The sequence below is a fragment of the Mustela putorius genome, unplaced genomic scaffold, assembly GCF_011764305.1.
Source record: "Mustela putorius furo isolate JIRA1106 unplaced genomic scaffold, ASM1176430v1.1 tig00000765_pilon_pilon_pilon, whole genome shotgun sequence".
In the NCBI taxonomy this organism is placed as follows: Eukaryota; Metazoa; Chordata; class Mammalia; order Carnivora; family Mustelidae; genus Mustela; species Mustela putorius.
In genome coordinates this window covers 6,107,602-6,113,013 of record NW_025421470.1, presented here as the reverse complement: position 1 = coordinate 6,113,013, position 5,412 = coordinate 6,107,602, and the positions used below count along the sequence as shown (strand labels likewise).

The 5,412-nt window shown below is 49.0% G+C and overlaps 1 long non-coding RNA gene across 1 annotated transcript; it reads left to right on the top strand.

Annotated features, from left to right (window-relative positions):
- The first annotated feature begins 560 nt into the window (after window positions 1–560).
- LOC123393202 lies at window positions 561–3,671 on the top strand. The gene is made up of 3 exons (XR_006607933.1): window positions 561–1,407; window positions 1,890–2,707; window positions 3,513–3,671. It is a non-coding gene; the product is annotated as an uncharacterized LOC123393202 (long non-coding RNA).
- The last annotated feature ends 1,741 nt before the right edge of the window (window positions 3,672–5,412 follow it).

The window sequence follows — 5,412 nt, the reverse complement described above, 5'->3', positions numbered from 1 at the left end:
GTACATATACTATTTCACTTAATAACAGTTTTTCCTCAGCTCTGGCTGCTGAGTGGACTTTTGTTTGCATCTCGCAGGACTGTCCCTTGAAAGCCCATTCTTGCCAAGAAGAAGGATTTTCTGAGTTCTAGGAAGAGAGGAAAGGCCCAGGCCCCCAGGACCCCATGTGCAGCCAGCCTCCTGGGGTGGGAGGGCCCCCCTTCCCCTGTGGTGACCAAGCCACAGGCAGGAGATGGATATGAAGTCAAAAATATCAGAAACCCTGGGCTTGTACTGCATGAGCCATGAAGGGAGAACAGGAGAGAGTAAAAAGCTGACACTTGTCCAGAAGGACACCTGGGAGTCCCAGAACATCCCAGGCACAGAGGACAGGAGGCTGCAAGCCTTCAGCTCCAAAGAATAGGAAGAGGCGGGGGAGGGACTGTGCAGGTGGGAATCTAGATGAGCCTGAGGAATGGTCCCCTGGCCTGTGTCCAGTGCGCAGGGGACCGAGGACCCCAGGGAGGGCTGTGGGTTGGCGGAACATGCGAGTGGGCTGGAAGAAACCTGGGAAACAGCAAGAGTATCTAGAAAACTCTTCCTCCTTGATAAAGAAAGTCAGCTAAGGAGAAACGGTTCTGCCTCTCAACCGGCTACGTGTTGAGGTGATGGCAGGTGCAGCAACAGCCACCTTCTGACCAGAAGAGGACAAGCCTGGGGAGGTCAGCCCCAAAGAGGAAAGGGGCCCAAGTCCCCAGTGACATCCCTGAGGCTCTGAACTTCAGAAGCACTGCCTGTGGGCTTGACAATGTGCATTTAGGAGTTTAAGTCCTTTTCACTAGGATTCTCCATGCCCTGCCCTCCAAAACTTCCTGATGACAATGAACCATTTCCTGCTCAGACACGGAAAGTTTCTCTCCTACCAAAGGACTTAACTTGCTTTTCCTGGAGAAGGTAAAGGGAAGGCGGCCAATCACTAGCACCAGCGTGTGTTGCAAGAACTTGTCTGAGCGGGACGGTTCCTGTGAGAGAGAAAACCACTTGGAGGTATTTCATGAGATGAAGGGGTCTGGCTAAACCAGGCTCTGATGGAGGCAGCGAGGGAAGGAGGCCGCCGGGAGCGACCTGGCTCCTGAGCCGAGGCCCGCGGGAGACCCGGTTTCCTCGTGGAATCCCGGCACCGAGAAGCAGAACAGATCCAGGAGCCTCTCTGAGCCTCCGGGCTTTCATCTCCGGGTCTGGAATAATTACAGATCCGGTTCTCTCCAGGGCAGGTGGGAGAGTGCGGCCTGCTGAAAGACACGCGTCCGAAAGGCCCAGGCCCCCAGAACCCCGAGCTAGCGGCCAGCCTCCCGAGCTAGCGGCCGTGGCGTGTTCACATACCGAACCGCTTTGAGGAGGACGACCAGCGGGATGAGAGGCTACTAGGTGAGCACCCGGGTGGCTTACTGGGTTTGAGTGTCTGCCTTTGGCTCAGGTCATGATCCCAGGGTCCTGGAATCGAGTCCTGCATTGGGCTCCCTGCTCAACGGGGAGCCTGCTTCCCCCTCTGTCTCTCCCCCTGCCTTGCTCATTCATTCTCTCTCTCTCTCTCTCTCTCTCTCTCTCTCTCATACACAAAAATAAACAAAATCTAAAGGAAGGCTACTAATAATATCCTCCTCCCCGGACACCAGCTCGAGCCACACGCTCTCTCAGAACCCATCCTCCCCCGCTGACAAGAGTCCACGTGGGCCTCTGTGTCTCACCCACAGGCTGGGGGGACCCCGGACACGTCTTGCCCACCCCCTGAACCTGTCCCTCAAATGCCCAACCACAGCCACCTGCTTCTGCTCTTTCCTTCCTCGGCTCCCCTGGGCCCAGCTCCACCTGTCTTTCCTTCCCGCCCCCCCCCCCCCCCCGTGAGGCAGGACCTGCGCAGCTGCCCAGCGACCCTGCACCCACCACCGAGAAGGCTGCTGACGGTTAGCTCTGGTCCAAGCGGAGAACTCATCCACGTGCCCGGCGACACGCAGAAGTGCAACGGGTGAAAATAAATCCATTTAAAATACAAACCTGGGTTGGCCGTTCATGCTACAGTGTGTTTACAAGCCTTTATAAACACTATTGAGAAAAAAAAAAGGAATCAGACTCCTAGCTCTTGGTCATCGAAGAAAACACGGGTGCTCTCCACCAGGTTCTGTGTTTAACTTCGGATTAGCACGGTAGCAAGCTTAGCAGCCATGGCTAAGAGCAGTTTTTCTGCCAAATACTTGTTTATATCCCCCAAATTATAACTGCTACGTGGAATCGGGAAACGTTCACTCAAAAAATCGTCCCTTATTGATCCGGAGAAAGAAAAGGCATCGCCCAAGGAAAAAGAGCCGGGCAGGGCCTGACCTGAGGATGGCACTCGGGAGAAACAGAATCGTGCCAACCAGCACCCACCCGAGGGCCGGCGGACCAGCTGAGCTCCCTGGGGACACCCAGCGCCTGCAGGATTTACAAACAATAAGTCCACGAGGGTGACTTGCCATTCTTGCCTTCCGCCATGAGATGCTCCAGGAAGACAGATGGGGCGGGGGAAGGAACAGGAATGCTGATTCACTTTACCCTGGGCCTCTCTCCATTTGCCGGCCAAATAATACATTCTGGACTTGCAAGCTCTACAAGAAAGCTTGAAAAGGGAAGGGCGAAAAAAAGGAACAGCCTGGGACAAAACTTCAACTGCCAAGCGGAGAGCCTTTGTGTGGGTTGGATTCTATTTTCTCTGGGTCCGATGGGTTATTATAGCACCCAAAGTTTTCCAAAAAAACGTCAGACACGTTTACCGCAGCAATTAAGCTGTCTGCCATCTGCAAGAGGCTTGGTTTCAGGTTTGCTGGAGTTAAATATATTTTGAAAAGAAAAAATTAAGACTTGCAATGTTTTGCGTATCGGTGGGGCTCCGCGGCGTGGGGCACTGGAGAATTTTCAGAGAGAAGTTCTCCCTGCGGGATTTGTGCAGCATTGGGCATGCTGGTATTCCAGAACCCAAGAACACCCTGAAAGTGATTTATTCCTTAAGAAACACTGTGCCTAATCTTGGGGTTGGTGAACTTAAAACTTCACCAGGAAATTCAGCCAAGCACTTGAGGGTCGCACGGTATACTGTCTTCCCCAATGGCAAGTTATTTTCAGAAAACCAGACTCAAATATTAACTGAATGTCACATTCCCGCCCCATGGTTTCCGTAAAGTAAATAAATGTCGAAAATAATGAGAGTAAAACCTGTGGTTTAACATTCTGAGTGTCTGCAAAGCCTTGTATTCTTTCCAGAGTAGGTCCCAGATAAACTAAAGCTTTCACAAGAGAAGGGGAGGCTTGTCTACATCTGACCACACCTGGGAAAATTTCAATTATTTTCAGTTGCCCAACTTTGGCCTGGAGTTATGTTTTATTCTTTCTAGAGGGAAAAATATATATATATTTCAGGAAGCAAAAAGGCATTGTTGAATTTTACCCTCTGCACGAGGGGGGAAAAAAAAACAATGTGTCTTCCTCATTTTTTCCAGGAATGAGTGACTGGAGCTTTTTCTCATCTTCAAGCAGTGGGATGCCGGCAAACCAGCTCTCTGAGAGGACATTCAAAATCTTGATGGTAGCATTTGCCAATTTCCGTGATGTAAATATTATTTAATATTATAATTATTGCCCACAACGTGTATTCTTCATCCAATATGTGTAAATAAACTTATAAACATTGATAAACTTCCAATTAAAAATACAAACAATACAGAATACTACTCAGCCATCAGAAAAATGAAATCTTGCCATTTGCAATGACATGGATGGAACTAGAGGGTATTATGTTGAGTGAAGTAGGTCAGTCAGAGAAAGACCGTTATCTTATGACCTCACTCATATGTGGAACTGAAGAAACAAAACAGGGGGTCACAGGGGAAGGAGGAAAAAATAAAACAAGACGAAATCAGAGAGGGAGACAAACCGTAAGAGACTCTAAATCATAGGAAACAAACAGGGAAGGGGGTGGGGGAAGGGCTAACTGTGGGCTGGGCATTGAGGAAGGCACGTGATGGAATGAGCGCTGCGTGTTGGATAAGACCGATGAATCCCTGGGGCGCCTGGGTGGCTCAGTGGGTTAAGCCGCTGCCTTCGGCTCAGGTCATGATCTCAGGGTCCTGGGATCGAGTCCCCCTCTCTCTCTCTGCCTGCCTCTCTGCCTACTTGTGATCTCTCTCTCTGTCAAATAAATAAGTAAAATCTTTAAAAAAAAAAACAAAAAACAAAAAGATGGATGAATCCCTGACCTCTACTTCTGAAACTAAAAACACTGTACATGTTAATTAATTAAATTTAAATAAATTTTAATATCAGTTTACTCAAAAATAAACAAAGTAAATATACAGACAATAGAAAAGACCTCTGCCCTTAAGAAACTCACTTAGCATTTAACAACAGGAAAAAAAACATGCAACAAGAAAGATCTCTAAAAACACATTGGTCCGGAATATTCTCTCCCCTTCTGGACACAATTTTTAAGGTGGTCATAGCATCCGAGAGTGTCCAGGCCACACGAGCAAGATGGTGCCAGACTTTGAAACCACAGGGTTTGGGAATGCTGGAGGAGAACCAAGGGAGTGTAGCAGGAGAAAGAAGAGACGCAGATAAGCATGAAGTACTTTATAAATCCAAGTGCTTCCAAGAGGGTTGTGACTTGGAGGAGGAGTTTGGAGTGACTTTTCATTTTTCCAAAGATGAAAACTCCAGTCTGTCCCAAGCATTAGATTAGAGATTGGAACTGGACACAAAACCATTCTGGGCTACTTTGGGTTTCTAGGTAAGTGAAAGAGTGTTCTCCTGGAGATGGTCATGGTTTACCTACTCGGACCACCTGAGTGGGGATCTGAGAGTCAAGGATAATAGATGGTAGCAGAGCTCCACAGACCACCCAGGACAAGCTACTGCAGGCACAGGAAGGACCAGGGGAGTCTACCATGGATGGCTCAGAGAAATTCCATCCCTCTCCTATGGCAACATCCTGGTAGGTATTCTGTCTACTGAGCCACAATCCACCAAAAATGAAAATGATCATTCAAAGATCAAATCCCATCAGTCTCAGGAGAACAATGATCTCTTCTCTGGGGTTGTTGACAGTGGTCGCCGATTGGAGAAGTTTCCAGAGCAGAGTAGACATTCGTCTATCTGCGCCGCTCCTTCTGCTGTCCACCCAGCCACCTGCCGCCCAGGGCTTGCACTTAACCAAGGGCCCAGACAGTAAGACCACAGACTCTTGGCTTGGATCCACCGACATCGGATTTTCTCAGACAAAGGACTCTCGCTTTGCAGATGTAAACCGCAACCCACCGACAAATCTGTAGACCTCGTAATAAAACCAGAAGACGGTTCAGGTCGGGTTTTTAAACCATCACAGGCACTCTGAGTTAGAATCAT